Here is a 17,020-nt window from a genome sequence, read left to right as displayed (position 1 = left end):
CCTCGTCCTCCCAGCCTTCCCCAGGCCCTGGGAGCACGGCTGTTACAGCTGCAGGTGCTGGGAAAATGTCCAGCAAAGCTGTCTTCCAACTGAAAACTATTTCAGCAAAAAAATGGGTTTGGCTTTGTTTATGGGAGTGGGTTCATTTGGGGTTTTTCTCCCCTGTAGATCACCTGGGGGGGTTTGTTTTCTTTTGTTTTGTTTTAGGTTTGGGTTTTTTGGGGGGGGAAGGGGGGCGAAAACCTAAAATTATTTTGAAATACTTTGGCAGAGATTCATGGGAATTGTAGTCCAGTGCCTTGTGTGCCTGTTCCTCCCTGTGCTCTGAGATCCCAGGACTGAACACACTTCCCTGGGTACCACATGGCTGCATGAAGGGAGGAAGCCATGTAGTAAGTGAAGTTCAGGAGTTGTTGTCCAGAGGTGAAGATGAAATGAAGAGGTATTCACACATTAGATACCAGAGCTGAGAGAATCCAAGAGCTGAAGCTGTGAGTTTAATGTCCCAAACAAAAAACTGTTCATGTTTCTTGGGGAGTCAGAGCTGGAGCCTTGCTCAGTGCATGAAGGTCCCCCCACGTTTGCAGGGTCTGCTTGGAGCAGGCTGGGGCAGGGACATGGGTCTGTGCTCAAGGTCTGGGTCTTTACCAGGAGCCAGGGACTTCCACTCCTCCTTCCCCATCGTTTTGCTGGGATACTGAGCAAAATGAGAGTCACTGATGAGAATGGGCTGAGTTATTTTTAGCAGAGGCTCATAAATCACCTAATATCTCAAGTTTTTGTTTTGAAGTTTAAATTCAGACAATGGAAAATAGTGCTCCCAGATCAAATAAACATTCTCTTTCTATTGACAGAAAAATAAACATGAGCTGCTTAAATATCTGTAGAGCATAATTTATTAATCACATGAGAATGAAAAACACAAGCTCACTGTGATCCTGAGAAAAGTATGAGTCTCGGGAGTGTACGAAAGGCTGGGAGAGGTCAGGAGTGTTAGAGCTGGAAAATGAAACAGTTGTGGTTTCCAGGCTGGGATGTGGCACACAGAAGGCTTTAGTGTCTCCAGGCTGCACTCGATAGGGGGTTGTTTTGAGGTGGTTCATCACTGTAGGACCAAAAGACTGCAGATATATATTTATTGAGCAGGTACATATACAATACCTGTATTTATAGACACCAAAAACCTGCTGACCATCTCGCACCTACAGGCTGTGTTCACCCCCTGGATCCAGCTGGGAGTGACAGTTCCTGCAGTGCAGTTCTCAGAGCTGGTTGGGGCTGCAAGCACAGATTTCTGTGGATACACATATTTGACCAGTCAGGATAAAAGATGGATTCAAAATTGCAAATGTTTTCTGGCAAGAGAAAACAGTACAATTTCCAGTTTGGAACCATTCAGCTTTATCCTGAAGGCATATGCAATATCTCTGGCACTGCATTGCTCCATGTTCTTTAATCATCACTCCCAATCACCATCCAATGGCTGGGAATCTGTCACTGAGTCTTTTCTGCTTTGACTGGTGTGCTTGGAGCAACAGCCCAGGGCTAGGAGGATTGATCACCTCCTTCCCAATGAAAATGAACAGAGGGTGTGAGATGGGGACTGCAGGAAGCAGAGGCAGAACGTGCCCAAGGCAGCTCAGTGCTCACAGGGCAGAGCAGCCCCGGGTCTGCTGCTCCATCTGCTCACGGCAGACCCTGCTGGGGCCAGGGCACTTCGCAAGACTTCTTCACTTTGTGTCATGCAAGGGCCAGATTTTATCTGCAAAGACTCTAAGAAGTGACTTAGTCATGGGTCTGCTCAGAACATGGTCTTCAAATCCATGAAGGAAAACTTAGGAAAATAGTGAGTTAACTCTTATAAAACATTTTCCATTTCCCATGGTACTGACATCTGTACAATTTCTGTTGTACTGGAAAAAAAGTCACCCAATCCCTGAGAAAACAAATCAAATTTCAATCCCAAGAACTGTGCTTTCCTTCTTTAGCAAAATCTCTGCAAAGACAGAGCTTTAGAGCTTTCTTTTGATTTTGGAGACAACCAATTTAGAAAATAATTGGACGGTGGTTTCCAGTAGCCATAAATCCAAAGAGTTTTGACAGTTTCGTCTTTTCAATTACGAAATGAGACTTCACTTTGATTATGCTTACAGTCAAGATCTGACTTTCCAAGCTCTCCAGGAACCTTCCAATTTCAACACTTCAGGCAGTTTCTTCGCAAAAACAGCTCAAACCTATTTTCTGCCACATGACTTCTCTAAATTCCCCCCCTTCAGCCATGGAGATTCTGGATTTGCAGATGTAGTGATGGTTTGCATTTTCCAAAACAGCATCAATCTGTGAAAGGTTAGTGGGGCAACTTGCACAAGGAATTCACCTGCATCACATCCCAGATGCAAATGGCCAACTCCCGTTTGTGTCAGTTGTGGTCTCAATGAAATCAGATTAGGTTGGGCTGGCTGTTTTTCCTTTGATCCAGCACTCGAAGGTCAGGAACATGCCCATGACCCAACTGGCCAAGCCCAGTGACAGGCTCCTCAGAGACCCTGGTTCTTGTGCAGGGAAGGAGGAGCCCTGCCAGGTGTCCTTCTCTGGTCTGGGCTCACAAGGATGACGTGTCCAGGGATGCTCAGAACCTCTGCAGGGGCTGTGCTGTGATCCCAGCTCACCCTGGCCATGCCCAGCCACCTGCCACTGGAAGGAAATACACTGTGGTATTTGGGAAAACCCAGCACTTAAATCCTCACTACTAAAGGGTAGAGACTGAATTCATTTAATTCATTTTCCAAAACTAGAAGACAATATCATGGAATCCTCTGTCTGCCTCTGAGCTTTGCTCTTGCTGGGTGGGAGGGCTGCCCAGTCAGGGCTGCCCAGTCTGTACTCTTTCACAGAAAGCTTCTGCTTTTCTTCAGGCTCCAGCATCTTTCCCAGCCCTCCTTTTCCCTCCCACTATCAGCAGGAGCCACCTGCACATACTGTCCTGCTTCATGCAGATGCAGAATTTTGAAGGGAAAAAAAGAGTTCTCTGAAACTGGACATCTCTGTGACCTTGAGTTAGTTTAAATAAACAATTGTCTTTTAAGGTCTTTCCACCAGTGAAAACTTGTCTGTCTGTCTGCCAGTGCAATTCTTAATGCTGCTGACAAGCAGAAAAACAAGCTTCCTTCTCCCTTCGCTTTCCCCTCTGTAAGTCCAGGCAGGATGCAGGATGGCTGAATTCCCCCTGCAATTGCGTCCAGGGGAGTTTAGGCAACCTGGGATGTTATTTGGGGACCCTGTTTTTAGAGGGAGATGCCAGGAGCCCCAGAGGATCTGGGAATGGTCACATGTGTGCAGGGCAGGGACAGCACCTGTGCTGGCACAGCTGGCTGCACACACTGAGGAGGTTGTTCCTTTACAAACTCTGCACTTCCTGACCAAACCAGAGCAAAATTTTCTTGAAGGCTTTGTCATGTCCTCATTTTTGAAACAGGAGGATGTAATTCAAAGGGAAGAGGTGACTCACCCCGGCCTGTGCTGGTGGGAGCTGCAGGGTCAGTAGGAGCTGACCCCTTGGTTTTCTGCCTCGAAAATATGTCCCTGTCCTTCTGTCTGCTCACTGGTGCAGCTTGAGGAAAACACCTCCAGGCAGCTGTTTGATGGATTTTCATCAATCTAGGCAAGAGGAGAATAAAGAATGGAGAAACAGAGACAGGGAGGGGAATAAATCAGGAGGGGCATCCTGGGGGGTTATCCTAGAAAAGTTTAAAAGGAGCAGTTAGGGAGACTGAGCCTTGTTTGGTGCACGCCCGGAGCTGTGTGAAAGGAAACCTCACTCATGTTTCTTTTCAGGGAACCAGGGCTGTTCAATCTGCATAAATATGTAGGATTTCATCAGAGAAAATGCCTAAGTGTTTTGTCAGTTTTTCCTATTAATTGGGTCATCTTAGTGGGGCCCCAAACTTTGATCCAGATCAAACAGGGATAAGTCTGGCTATCAGGAGCAGGAGCTGCTTTCAAAGGAACAAGTTGTGAGCTGGAATTGCTGCTGAACCTAATGGAGCAAATACCCGAGCCGTGCACAGAGCCCAGGACCTTAGGCCAAAAGATTTCAAATGGAGACATAAAACAAGAGGTGGAGATCTTGCAAAAGGAATTAAAGTAGATCTAAGGCAGCAAGAGACTGTGCAGAAGGAATTAAAATAAGATTAGAGCAAATTCTAATAAAGAGCTGTAGGCTCCAAAAAAATAAAGAAGTTAAAGGAGCATCTGGAAGATTCCCAGAGAGGCTGTGAGAAGCCTTGCAGGCAGAGCTGGGTCTGTGCTGGGGAGTGAGCTGAACATGGGTCCCTCCCTGGGGACTGGAGTCACAGGACCTCTGGCCATGGTGGAGCCTGGTAACCAACGGGAGCTGCAGCAGGAAGGGAAGGGGCTGGAAAAGCACCTGTGAAAGCAAAGGAAAACAGGCAAAGAGCAATCAGATCCTGGCTGAAGTTAGCCCAGCTAACTCCAGGCCAGGAATTTGTTGCAATTTGCTTTACAGCCAGCCCACGGAGGCCTTAGGGAGAGGTCAGGCTATCTCCAAGCAAGCAGTCTTTGAGGGAAAAAAATTCCTGAGGGGACTTGCAGAGCTGGAGAGCACAGAGCACCACGAGCGTTCCCAGCCAGCAGCAGCAGTGGCCTGGCTCTGCTGGTGCTGCAGAGCCGGACAGACCCATGGAACTGAGGCTGGGGGGTTAGAAAGAGGGAGAAAAGCAAGCTCACCTGCATTCCTGATATTTCCAGGGGCCCACAGGGGCTTCCCAAGTGACTTGGCCTTTGCTAAGCCCGGAGCACGGGCACTGTGTGTGACTGTGAGTCAGGAGCCCAGAGCGAGCCAGGAGCGTGTGGGATCTGTGGTGGAGCAGGGACATCCCTCTCCTGGCAGCAGGGACCTGGGCCCTGAGCCAGCCTCCAGGAGGTGGGGAGGGAGGGCACTGCCCCTCTGCTCCTGCTTTGCTGCAGCCCTGCAGGGGAAGGATGGAGACAGGTGTGACCCTGCTCTGCTCTGTCCTGCTCTGCTCTGCTCTGCTCTGCTCTGCTCTGGAGAGGCCACCAGGAGCTTTTGGGTTGAGTGCTGGCTGCAGGTGGTGGGAAGGAAGATGCTGCTCATTGCTTTCCTCAGGCAGAGGATGGGGAACAAATCCCTGTTGCTGAGTGTGTTTCCAGGCCTTGCACACTCATGATAATTAAATGAAATGCCAGGGAGCACTGGGACAAACCTGTGCCCTAAGCCTTGGTTATTCTGTATGTCCAGCATATTTGTTTTGATAAAAATATTGGAAATTTCTAGATTCTTCCCAGTAATTAGATGCCAAACTTGTACAAGGTCTCTCTTTCTGTGTAGTGAAATTTCATGTTGTTATCTTGCAGCAAGGGACCATCTCTGACTGACAGCACAAGAGCTTTGCAGCAACAAGAACTGGTAGGAGCTTGGCAATTAGAGCCTATAAATGGCATCTCCTTTGAATGCTGGATAATTTAAAGTGATTAAAGACAGATTAGCCAGGCACAACAAGTGAACAAAGGAACGGATGGTGGGGGCATACCCCAGGCTGATGCATTGCTGCTGCAGGATCCCTCCTTTTGCTGGCCAGGAGCGAAGAGGTGTTTGAACAGCAGACTGGAGCCCTCTTGGCGTGATGGGCTGGAGGGAAGTGGGGAAGGCTGAGGGGGTCAGTGGCCACAGAGTTGAGTGCTAAAATCCAGAACGATATCCTGTGCTCAAACAAATGATTAGTGGCTCTCTCCCTTCCAGCCCTCTCAGCTTTGCCTGCAATGTACTCTGGCAACACTTGTGCGTTGTTTGGTTAACTAATTTCTATTTGGCTTGTGAAATCCTCCCTCCTCTCGTCAAGGCAAGTCAAATGACCTGAATACTAAGCAGAGGAAACTAAGCCATGTGATGAATGTCTTGTGCAGTACTTTTGTAGCTGGTACTTCCACCCCACCTCTGTCCCTGTTTTTGCAGTCTGGGCATGTCTTGGATGTGGCACGGAGTCTTCTGGAAGAGTCCGACAGCTCTTCAGGCCTTGTTCACAGGGGCTGCTACTGTTCATTAATCTCTAAACTGTCTGGTAGCTCTTGTTGCAAGAATTACATTTGGTTGCTCATCAGTCTGTCAAAATTTCCCTTGATGGCTGCTTCAGTAAACTCACACAGATCTTATCAGCTGTCCTTGCTTCAGGCCTCTGCAAAACTTATTAAAACAACAAACATGCTGGGAAATTCAGTGTAAAAGTTGGGGTGGTTGGTATGAGAGCATGGCTCTCACAGCAGAAACTCATGTCAGGAGGCTCTTCCAGTACTCAGAGGAAAGTTTGGGTGTTTGCCTTTCTGAATCCCTTCCCCACATCTCAAGGGAGCTTTTGCACATCCAGAGCAGGAGCTGAGAAGCCAGGAGAGCACCTCTGCTGTCAGCAGCCTCCTGCCAGCCCGAGCCCCTGACCCTGGGCAGACTCTGAAAGGCTTCTGGGACCAAGAGATGTGCACTGCTGCTGGTTCTACACAGGACCTCAGGCAGTTTAAGTATCTGCTGATTTTTCTTAAATAACATCTCTGGGCCAGGAGATTCAAGCTGCATCAATAACAGCTGAATTTTCAGTGAGCCTGGGCAGCATGTGGGGTTTCTGTTGCACTCATGGTTTGGGATGCTCACCAAACTCTTTAAGGCCCACACTGTCAGCAGCACCAGAGAAGCTTCAGGCTTGGAGTGCTCCTGCCTCCCACTGCCGTGCTGCAGCTGTGCTTTCTCACCAGGCTCTCATGCCTCTGCTGGCCCGTCAGCCTCATTCAGCTGAGGACTCGTGGCTTATTGACTCTGTGATGGCCTGATCAAAAAGAGACATGGGTGAGAGATGATTTGAATTATGGTCTATCTTCAAGAAATGGAAATATTTCTTTTTTATCCCTTGGAAGTCTCATAGCACCAGGAAATTCCTTTGTGGCAGCAAATGTCATTGAAGGAAACTCGTTAGCCAAGAACAAGACTGAAATATAGTGGCGAATATCTGGATTTCTTTGAATTTCTGGCTTATGATGCTTTTGTGCCCAATCTCATTTGCAGTGAATTTGCTCCACAGGTTTCCAAACCGTTTATCTTAATATTGCAGGCACACAGAAGATCCCAAAGTGATAGCAGGGGTAATTTCCTAGTTGTGTCACAGGGAGGGAATGCTCTTCAGCTGTGTGTTTGGCAGCTGCTGTCAAAAAAGGGCATTTGGAGGTTTCCATGACAGTTCCTACTGCTGGAGCCACAAGCTGAGACTGGGGACACTTTAAAAGCACAAGAAGGGAAATCCAGACACCTCACTCATTTGGAGCCTGCAAAGCCTGCAGGGCCATTAGTGGACCTTATTTTGTTGGTAGAGATCTGCCAGCCTCAGCATTTGGAGAAGCTCGGAAGGGCTGGGGATGCAGGCATCTCTTCTCCCTGCAGAGAGAGGCTAGGCTGGACCTGCAGAGGGGACCCCTGGTGTGTGTGAGCATCCCTCCCCTGCAGCACCTCCAAGCTGTCCCCAAGGCTGTGCTGGCATCATATGTGTGCTCCTGTCAGCACCACGGACACCCAGAGCCAGCAGATTGCAATGGAGAAGGGAAGCACTGGGCAAGACACATCTGCTGGGGCTGCTGCAGCCCTTTTATCCCCTCATTATTCATTAAACTGGGCCCTCCAGCAAATATTTTTTCACCCACAGTGAATAAGCGAGAGATTTTTCCCTCTTTGCAGCTCAAAGGGCCCTTGGCAGCAGGTTCTGGGGAGCTCAGCAGGCAGAGGAGCAGCTCTGCAGGGGCTGCAGGGTGGGACGTGGAAAACCCTCCCAAGTCCTCCCATAGAGAAAAGGACACGTCTTTATTCCTGGAGCAACCTTTCAGGATTCCCACAGGTCAACACCCCAGTGCTGAGGGACCAAACAAAGCGAGTGCTGTTTCTCCAGCACATCCCTGTTCCTGTGGAGCAGCCGCAGTCCCCGGTGCTCCGTGGGGCCGGAGCAGGCTGGATTTATGAGCTGGTGGAGTGGCAGTAAGGCAATGTACTTAGTGGCATTGCATAAGCTGGGTATTTGCAGATGCAGGCGAGTTCTTGTGCTGATGTCAAAGAGCAGAGCTCAGCTGGAGTCAACGCAAATCTCCACCTACTAAGGATCAGCATGTGGTGCCAAAACTCTGGCGTGTTTTGTTTTCAGGGCACCAGGAACATATTTCAGGGTTGGTTTTTTTCTTCTTTCATTTGGAGAGCTGAAGTAAATAGTGGCATGAAGCAGCTGTCTCAGTGCTGAGGACTCTGCTGGCCAGGCTCTTCGGAAGCTAATGAAATCACAGGGTGCTTCAAGGGGGGAGGTTATTTCTGCACCTGAGACTTGGTCACAGGCCAGTTTCAGAGACCCTGTTCAGATACTCAGGGTGAGATTTCCCCACTGTGAGCCCAGGTCTGAAGCCTCTGCAGGCTCCTGTAATGGTGATCACAGACTTTCTGGGCTGAGGGACCCCAGCAGTGGGGATGGGAGCCAAAGCTTCCAGATGCCCTGTCCTCCCAGCTGGGGAGGCAGAGTGTCTCGTGTCAGCAGCCTGACACAGGGACAATGCCCCTTGCAGAGGCTCAGAGCCCAGTGACACTTTCTAATGTCCCAGTGAGGCTCAGCCGTGCTGGACCCTCTAAGAGGAGCGGCTGTTCCCCGACCAGGGGAGTTCCTCTGCCTGTGATCTTCAGTTCAGCAGCTGTGCAGAAGCCAAGCCCCAGGTGGATGGCAGCATCCAGGGACGTGACACATGTTGGACTGAGGCAAGACAAATTTACTCTCCAAGGGTACTTTTCCAGCACAGAACCCCTTTGAGCAGCTGTGGTGAGATGTGGCAGATGGGCAAGATGGGCAGAGGCTCCTGTCTCCACCAAAATCCCCCTGCCTGAGCTACGGCCAGGTCCTGCCCCTGAGGGCAGCCCGGAGAGAGCTGCTGCCCCAAATCCTGGGCTGGGAGCGCTTCAGGGCAGGGACCCTCCGCGCTTTGGTGCCCTCGGACCAGCCTCTGCTGGCTTGCCCCAGCGCTCCCGCAGTAATTCCTGTTAAAACCACCTTGTGGCTCAGGGCTGCCGTCAGATCTCCGGGTTCCTCTCCTTTCCTTCAGCCGAGGAAGGGTGGGCAGCTGAGGGCTCAGAGCCCTGTTGTGTTCGGCGTGCCCGCGGTGCCTCCCGCCCAGCCCCGCCGCTGCTGCGCCAGCTCCGTCCTCTAGGCCGACTGCGAAAAAGGAATTATTTATGTCTCCTGCATATTTCTGGGCCTGACTGCCTAAAATGGCAAGCAGCACTGGGGCGCATGGTGCTGCGGGGGCACAGGCAGCCAGAACCCCCCCGGCCCGTCCCATCGCGTCCCTGCTCAGAGTGGGAGGGGGCGGGCAGGGGGAAGGGGCTGCGGCTTCTGAGGGTGGCCGAGGGATGAGCTGCTCCGAAATTACTGAAGGTTTCAGTGCAGTCTCTTTTTCCCTCAAGTACTTATTCAAAAAAAAACAAAACAAAAGCAAAACCCAAAAAACCAACAAAAACCAACCCTTTTCTTTAGCTGTGTGTAATGGATAAAAATAGCTAACATGTTATAAGCGAGGCAGAGGCGTGCCGGCCCCAGGATGCTGTCCTGGATGGTCCCGCCATGTCTGACTGCAGCAGCCCTGGCAGATGGCTGCTGAGGGAGCACTTGGCTTTTGGAAGGAGGGATTCAAAACACCGGAGCGATTAGAGGAGTCCGTCCCCTGAGAAGAGAGCAGAAATGATTCTGAACAGAAGTTGGATAATGCCTGCTTAAGGACGGTGTTTTGCTCCACGTTTTCGTGTATGCAGGAGGCTGTGGGAGAGCATAAATGGGGGCAGTGACTGTGGTCCCACCAACTGGGAACAGTCCTGGCTTCTGGAGACACTCAGACCTTGTCCAGGGTTTTACTAGGGTACGACTGTGCCCCAGGAAAAAGGGGTTTACTGTTGAAGCCACATAACTTAGCTAAAAACTTTGGTTTTGTTAAGAAATCTGCCAACAGAATCACAACATTTCAGTCACATCTTCAAATAAAGATGCTTTGTGGGCTGTGTTAATCTAGTCTGAATTCCCCACTGGAATAGCCCAAATGAACTGATGGTATTGTTTTGTTTAATTTTATGTTAAATACGGATATTGTATTTAACTGTAATTTCCTTATTATAGTTAATATTCATATCATGTGTACTAATCTGGTTAAAGCACAACGTTTCAGTGAGTCAACTTTTCCTTGAACTTCATTCCATAGGAAATTTCAAGATTTGGAGCTTTTTCTCTCCAAGGCAGAAGGATTTTATTATCTAAACCTGTAATAACCCGGATGTCCTGCGGCTGGCAGTTCTGATTCTCTGCCCACACGGCTCCGTCGGGCCTGGCTGCAGCCGCGCTCCCGGGGCTGTGTGAGGGCGGAACCGGGGCTGTGTGAGGGCAGAACCGGGGCTGTGTGAGAGCAGAACCGGGGCTGTGTGAGGGCAGAACCGGGGCTGTGTGAGGGCAGAACCGGGGCTGTGTGAGGGCAGAACCGGGGCTGTGTGAGGGCAGAACCGGGGCTGTGTGAGGGCAGAACCGGGGCTGTGTGAGAACAGAACCGGGGCTGTGTGAGGGCAGAACCGGAGCTGTGTGAGAACAGAACCGGGACTGTGTGAGGGCAGAACCGGGGCTGTATGAGAGCAGAACCGGGACCGTGTGAGGGCAGGGCCGGAGCTGTGCCGGGGCCGTGCCGGGGCCGTGTGAGGGCAGGCCCAGGGCTGTGCCGGGGCCGTGTGAGGGCAGGCCCAGGGCTGTGCCGGGGCCGTGTGAGGGCAGGCCCAGGGCTGTGCCGGGGCCGTGCCGGGGCCGTGCCGGGCAGAGCGGGGTGGGACACAGCCGGAGCCAGGCTGTGTGAGCAGTGCAGGCCTGGTGTCGCCGGGCTCGCTCCTGGTGACAGCAGGAGCGCCCCGCGAGCTCTCGGGGCTGTTCTGTCCAAAGGGGTGGGGGGTTCAGTCCCTACCCCAGCCCAGGGACATTGCGGTTCATAATGTCCTGCTCGTGTCCTGCCACCTGATGGCCATGAAGCCTGGATTCGAGGACCGGGGATGAACACTTCCCTGCTCCGACATTCGTAATGGTGAACTTTCATCGCTTCCCTCTCAATGCGAGTGGAAAATGCCATCCCCTGAAATGCTGCCGAGCGTCGGGATGCAGCGCAGCACTGCGAGTGCAATCACTAATAACCTTCTAATGAGGGAAAATGACATTAGGCAGTCTTTGGCTGGTGCTTCCTTTGGATAATATAATCCAAGTATGCAGGCTGTCAGCCTGCAGTCTAACCCTGCTGCCACAAACAGGGAGATTAATTGGATATATTGTGATTTATCTTATAATAAAATTTGTCAACATGCAGAGTTTCTAAGGGCTTGTGCTGCAGAGCGCCCGTGCTGAATCCTGCCATGGCTGGAGCACTAACCCCCCCTGTGCCCAGGCAAAGCTCCTGGGCCCTGCTCCTGGACAGGGACAGTCCCACTGGAATGCTCTGCCTCTGGTCACAAACTAGCATCCTGTTAATTTCCACATCCCGGAGTGGGCACAAAAGTGAGTGAGTGCTCCTGAGGTGGTTTCTTTGCTGGGCTGATGACAATAAATCCCTCCCCCAACATTACATGGGAGGTTATTAAGCAAGTGCTGGCACAGAAGAGCTTGGCTGGCTCCTTCATCCCTGCCCTTGGTGTGGTTACTGCCTGCAGTCTGTGTGGGACCAGGTTACCTGCAAAAATGCCTTTATTCCACCTCAGGAAGGGGGATCAGGCACCCAGCGATGGCTTTGCCAAGGTCACCTGAGGAGCCTGGCAGTGCATGGACCCAGGTGCTGGGTTCTCCCTTGGGCTTCCTCAGGGATTGTAAAGGACTAGATCTGAAGAGCATTATTCCATCTGAAAGCACAGCTTTGCTGGATTTGTTTTAGAGAGACACTGGTTAAACATTTTTTTTGTGCTTCTCTTTCTTCCTCACATCAGATGAACCCTCTCCACCGTGTTTCCAGAGTGAGCAGTGTGAAGGTTCAGCGTGTTTATTCCCTTGGCTGCTCCAGCATTGGAAACAAACTAATGTGGCATTGCTTTAACAAAACCTTTCTGCAATGCTGTTCTGGGTAAACCTCAAAAATGTGATTTCTTCCTTTCATTTTGAATCAGAAGTTCTGTTTGTCCTGATCTGTCCTGTTGCTCTAATGGCCAACTGCATACTTGATTCCAGGAGCACATATGTGCCCACATTGACAAACCCCATCCTTTGCTTAGCATCTCTTCTGATAGTTTTGCTACACAACTTCTGTGTTTATTTTTAAGTCCTGTGTTGGTAATAGCAGTTCATCTGATGATCAGTTTAAGCTCACAGTCTGCTGCTTTGTATTGTGGATTTCTGCCACTTCTATTTATTGGTTTTCTGTCTCCTGTTAACAGGTTATTGTGAACCAACTTTCACTGTCAGGATTCAGCCCTGGAGCTGTTACTGTTAGAAAATTCTGCAGATTTATCCTTCCTCACTGTAGTCACTCAAAACAGCCCCAGCTCTGGAAGTGATGGGTGTGATAGAATTTATTGGGAAAGGGGATTATTTTGTTTAATTCTGGGAAGCGTGTATTTAACCATTGCTTGAACCATGCACTCTGGAGCCTCTCCGTCTGAGGCTCCTTTTGCTGTGATCCCAGCCTTCAGTAGAACATACTCAAATTCTTACTTTCCCCCATAAGCTGTTCAGAACCCTTCTGCTTGAAAAAGGAGATATTGGTATACCAGTGTTCACCCTCCTTCATGAGGAGAGAGTTGCAGGATGGCCTTGATGAGATCCTGCTCCTGCAGCTGGGTTAGCAGCAAGTGCCAAATCTCAGGACTTTTGCTCCCAGAGACCTGAACCCTTCCCAAAACACAGAATCTCTGCAAATGAGGCTGCCCAGAGCAGCGGTGGAGTCGCCATCCCTGGAGGGATTTGGAGCTGTGGAGATGTGACACTTGGAGACATGGGTCAGTGGCAGCCTTGACAGTGCTGGGTTAATAATTGGACTTGATGATCTTAGAGGCCTTTTCCACCCTAAATGGTTCTAGGATTCTAAGAAGCAGATGTAAATAGAAAAGGCAGACAGAAATCCCATCAAAACATAACCATGACAGACAAGCTAGGAGCAGCAATGAGGCTTTATTTACATGCTAATCAAATCAATCCTGCTTTGTCAGGCACGTTATCTGGATTGAAAGAGACTATAAATACACAGGAGCAGAAAGAAGCTCCAGAGAAGAATATGTCTAATTCTGGTGCGGTTTTGCCATTAATAGAAGGATACGTGCTCTGTACGAGACCTGAGGAAAAGTTTCTGCCCCTGCAATGCTCAAAAGGCTGCGCCTGCAAACCTCAGTCCGGACAGCTGTGAAGTGTCTCTTGTTATTTCCTTTCCCTGTCTGTTTGATCCAGCACTTCTGTGACATCCTGTGTCATCTTCTGTCAGATCCAGCAGCTTGCGCCGTGTGCCTGCTTTTGTTTGTGCGAGTTTGCTGCTCGCTGTGCCCCCCCACCAGCCCCCATGCAGGGAGCACAGGGCAGTGTGGAAATGGAAATGCCTTTCCCTACTCTCCCTCCTTCCCCCTTTATGTGTTTCCTTTGTCACTCAGAAAAAAGTTCAACACTGCACTGCTTTAATGGGAAAAAGGTTTTCTAAAAAGGACTCATAAATAGAATTGAGGGCATGGGAGGAACGAGCTGCAACCATAAAACAGATGGGTTTCTTTCAATGGACAGTGTTTGGATAAAATTTAACTTGAAGGATTTCAGTATTTGAGAAAGGGCATTTCCCATCAGAATATATTTCTTCTGCTCCTCTCCTATCATATTCATTCCTATCACATTGGCAGACTAAGTACAAAGGATGTAACTTTTTTTTCTTTGAACTGGGTATTTTGCCACAGCTTTAATGGAATTAAGACTACACCTCTGATTTTTGAGAAAAGCCAAGCTAAAGGCAGCGGTGGGTGCTGGTATGTAACAGATATCTTGAGGTATTTGACAGAAGTAAAGTTAGTGTCTACATTAGTTTGAGTAACAGGAGAAAGGCAGAAAATTGCTGCTTTGTTTGAGAACCTGATTCACTGTCAGTGTCCTTTAGGCACAGAACAATGTGTGTTGGATAAATCATAAAACTCAGAAACATGAATGGATGTCACCAGCAGACAACTCCAGAACCTATTTCAAGGTATTTTCCTTACCTCTGCATAATTTCAGTGGCAAATTAGATGGGTGCTTTATAACTAATCTATCGAACCATAGGAAAATAAACACATTGCTCTGCAGTAACTATGTACAAATGGACTGAGGATTTCAGTGCAAGTTGTCTGCTCTCTTGGTCATGCTTTCTTCAAAGCTGAGACCCCTGTGAACTCCCAGTTTTGGCACAGGAAGCAGCTCCCAGGCCAGAGAGGAGCAGCTCCCAGGGTGGCTGCCCCAGGCGCTCTCCAGCTCTTCCCTGGGCACCCAGAGACTGACACAAGGCATTGAGCTGCCTTGGCTTCACCAACAGCTCCCTTCTCCTTCACCCTGTGTCCAGGCTCTTTCAGGACTTCTTTTGTCTTGCAGCCCTGTGAAATTGCCTTTTCCCTCATGGCTCCAGGGACCAGGAGCTGGAAGCCATCCACTGAAATTTTACCAAATCAAAGCTGTGGGGAAGACAGCCGTGCCAATTTTGCTCAGTTCAGTACTTGTCATGCACATACTGTCCAGTTGGATCCTCGGGTTCCCATCCTTTTTCTTCTGAGAGTGAAGGCTGTCCCCATCCCAGAGACACAGACTGACTTCTCCTTGTATCTCTTCTTCAATGGGCTTCGCTCCCTGCAGACACTCTCTGAGCTCCTCCTCCTCCAGCTCATTTGCAGATATTTTTCCTCTGCTTGCTGTAAATAAAAATAGGTCAGTTGTAAGTAATTTATTATGCAGTGATTTTACTATATTTTGCCAGACATAAAATCATACAGTTGTAGCAAATTTTAGTTTTGAACAAGTAATGGTTCCACTCCAGCTGTTACAGCTCTTCATATAAGTTGCTCTTGAACACTTTTCAGTTCTCAAATATTGTTCTTCCTGAAATGAATGAGCAAGTCAGTGAAGCGTCTCTTTTTCTTTATAAGAAACAAAAAGTTGGAATATGATAAAATATTAAGCAGTAATAGGGATTTGTTTTCACATCATAAAACTGTCTTCCAACTAAAACCCAATCAAACTTCCAGTTTCTATATGGGTTTGGCAAATATTAGGGCTACCTTGGATCTTAAGATTTAGGAACAGAAGGTTTTGAGCTACGGGTGCCTCAAACACCGGATTTTCAGAGCATGTGGGCTTCAGCTGAGCTGTGTGCTGGGGGGCTGCATTTGGGCTCTCAATCCTCACCCTCTTCACACACAGACGTCCCAGCCTCTGGCTCTCCACACCCAGTGCCCCAAGCCAGACTGGGGGGAAGGACTGTGTGACCCAGACTGCAGAAGGTCTGACTAAACCTGGTTTTTGTGTGTGTGTAACCTCAACAATGCCCTTCTCTGCGTTTTTCCTATGTGCAGAATATGAGTGGAAAGGAAAAATCCCTTCTGTCAAATTCTATTTCACCCTACAAGTCTCCAGATTTTATTTTATTTTTTAAAGTCAATGCACCTTGGAAAATCCCGTAGGCTCCATTAGGAACTGGGAGCTGAGCAGTAATGTGTGCTTTTTTCCCTGATGGTGTGGCACAGCAGGACACGAGGTGGTGTTTGTGCTGTATCCTTGGTAGGCAAGTGAAGCACGGTCACTCCCAGTGGTGCTCCCTGCTCCCAGTACAAGTCGTGCACTCTGTGAAAAGGATCAGTGTTTCCTTTCTGGACTGATTAATGAGCACAGACAGATGAGACAGACTCAAATCCAGCCTCAGGAACCAAAACGTGTCCATCTTTTCTCTCGTCTTTTGCTTCACTTGCATGAACCACCTCCGCACCCTGAAACATATTTGCAAAATCTATTTTCAGCCTCACAAGGCAACATGATCCATATCGGCTCACATTTGTCAACTAAAAATATGTTGATTGGTTAAAAATTGCAGAGCAAATCTTACTGGAAGTAAACTGTGAGAACTTTAGAGCCATTCATTTATACCATCTACAGAGCTGATACTATTTTTACCACTAAATATTGAGATGTTCTTTAATGCACAGACTATGCTAATGACCCTGTGCAATTGCTGGGAACATACAGGCAAAGGCTATTTTATTCTGCAACTGCAGTAACTAAATGTGCATAAATTGGGCACATTTTTGGGAAACAAGCATGTTTGAAATGAATATTTTCCACCTCTTTATTAGTTAGAGCTCAGATGGCTTATTAGTGCTGGATAACTGATGTGTGGCAAATTCAGTTTTACTGGGGAGCAAAAGAGCTTGGGTTTGGTTCTGCAAAATTCTATTTTCTTTCAGTGCTGCTGCTCGATGTTATCACTTAGAACCATCAATTAGAACCCCCTCAGGGCTGTTCTGTCACGCCAGGGTCACGACATTCATGAGAGACTGGCCTCCACATCCTCCACCTTGTCCCCAAGGCTCTTGTGGGAAGCAGACTGGAGAGCGAGCTCAGCTCTCCGTGGGCCTGAAGGATGTCCTAGGGGAAAGGGGGAGGAAGAGGAGGGGAGTAGCACTGCTGCTATGCCAGGGGCTTTTTCAGGGCAGCTCAAAGCTGGTGTTTTGCACAGAGCACATCCCTTTTCACCAGAAAAGTGAGTCTGCTGTCCCCTCAGACACTGCATGTCAAGCAGCAGACTGCCAGATTGCTGTAGCTCGTTGTCAGGCTGGAATCTCTTGTTGGTGTTGTTCAGGGAAGGTCACTGGCAAAGGAGGTCATACATAGTCTCTGTTGGTCCAGCAGTAAATTCTTTATTCTGCCTTAAACGTTTTCTTGCCTTTGCCTCTCTGTGGAGGACTTGGGTGCCTTCTGGAGAGCTG

The 17,020-nt window shown here is 49.0% G+C and overlaps 1 protein-coding gene and 1 long non-coding RNA gene across 2 annotated transcripts in view; one reads left to right on the top strand and one right to left on the bottom strand.

Annotated features, from left to right (window-relative positions):
* KCNB1 (potassium voltage-gated channel subfamily B member 1) overlaps positions 1-17,020 on the top strand; it is a 99,260-nt gene that overhangs the window by 27,135 nt on the left and 55,105 nt on the right. The gene's annotated exons all lie outside the window — the stretch shown is intronic.
* Positions 879-7,675, bottom strand: LOC111938415 (uncharacterized). The gene is made up of 3 exons (XR_002868981.2): positions 4,747-7,675; positions 3,509-3,657; positions 879-2,694 (listed from the first exon to the last, which is right to left on the bottom strand). It is a non-coding gene; the product is annotated as an uncharacterized LOC111938415 (long non-coding RNA).

The sequence above is a fragment of the Cyanistes caeruleus genome, chromosome 16, assembly GCF_971803275.1.
Source record: "Cyanistes caeruleus chromosome 16, bCyaCae1.hap1.1, whole genome shotgun sequence".
Classification (NCBI taxonomy): domain Eukaryota; kingdom Metazoa; phylum Chordata; class Aves; order Passeriformes; family Paridae; genus Cyanistes; species Cyanistes caeruleus.
Note: the sequence above shows the minus strand (reverse complement) of the source record. Positions and strands in the feature narration are given on the sequence as shown.